Source organism: Sceloporus undulatus, chromosome 2 (assembly GCF_019175285.1).
Source record: "Sceloporus undulatus isolate JIND9_A2432 ecotype Alabama chromosome 2, SceUnd_v1.1, whole genome shotgun sequence".
Lineage (NCBI taxonomy): Eukaryota > Metazoa > Chordata > Lepidosauria > Squamata > Phrynosomatidae > Sceloporus > Sceloporus undulatus.
The window spans coordinates 18,008,100-18,009,242 of NC_056523.1; the positions used below are offsets into that span (position 1 = coordinate 18,008,100).

At 61.4% G+C, this 1,143-nt stretch overlaps 1 protein-coding gene across 2 annotated transcripts in view; it reads left to right on the top strand.

Moving 5' to 3' along the window:
- MDC1 (mediator of DNA damage checkpoint 1) overlaps window positions 1–1,143 on the top strand; it is a 34,256-nt gene that overhangs the window by 16,686 nt on the left and 16,427 nt on the right. The window lies entirely within an intron of this gene.

The following is a 1,143-nucleotide window of genomic DNA, read 5'->3' on the forward strand; positions in this document are numbered from 1 at the left end:
CCCCCCCCCCGCCCACCTAACCTGCGCTGGTCCTTCACCGAGTACCCAGCAGGCAGGGCCTGAGCCCACACAGCATCCCCTTCAGGCCCCAGCCAGGTCTCGGTAATGCAAGCCAGGTCACACTTCGAGTCCTCCAGGAGATCCTGGAGGATGTGGGCCTTGTTATTAACAGACCTGGCATTGCACAGGAGCAGCGACAGGGTTTGTGGCACGGTTGGAGAGACCCTCAGGTCCTTCAGGCTGGGAGGGGGACAGGAAGGCGCGATAGATATGATGCATCTATCCCGCCTTCCCCTGGAACGGAAGTCCCTTCTCCCACCGCCATACCTCCCCCTGCCCCACACTACCTCAATCGGAGCCCCGCCCTCCCCGATGTCATCCCTGGCCCCGGCATCCCCCGCATCCCTAATCTCCCCCCACCCCCCTATGGCAATTGATGGAGCAGAGGGCAGCCACTTCAGGCATCCTCATGCTCCTTGGGCAACCTAGCCTCCCCTCCCCCAACCGGAACTGCGCAGCTGCGCAGTTCCGCAACTGCGATGTTTCCCAGGTGTTATGGGGATGTTCCCCAAGTCCAAGGGCGGCTCTCCCGGGGCGGTGCGCAGAAGCGCACCTCCGAAACCACCGAGAGAAGCCGCCCGGTAAAAGGGGGTGCAGTCCGGCGACGACGGCGTCAGCAGCAACGTCCGGAGCGAAGGCAGAAGGGGGCGTGTCGGGAGGGTCCGGCGGGCCGGCTTTTATCCCCGCCTCTCTCACTGGCGGGGCTCCTCCCAAGCTTCCCCCCAGATGGTCCTTAAAGGGCCTGTGCTCCGCTACTGGCCGCCAAACGCCAAAGCCAGGCTGTCCCAGGTGTTATGGGGATGTTCCCCAAGTCCAAGGGCGGCTCTCCCGGGGCGGTGCGCAGAAGCGCACCTCCGAAACCACCGAGAGAAGCCGCCCGGCAAAAGGGGGTGCAGTCCGGCGACGACGGCGTCAGCAGCAACGTCCGGAGCGAAGGCAGAAGGCAAATGGAGGACTACATTTGTGGTGTTTCTTCTAAAGGTATTTTGTAGTTCTGTGAACTTCAGGGTCCCCGTTAAACATACTGATACCTTAAGTATGGCAATGCCTATAGCCTTATTATTAATATTGATGCTCATGCTT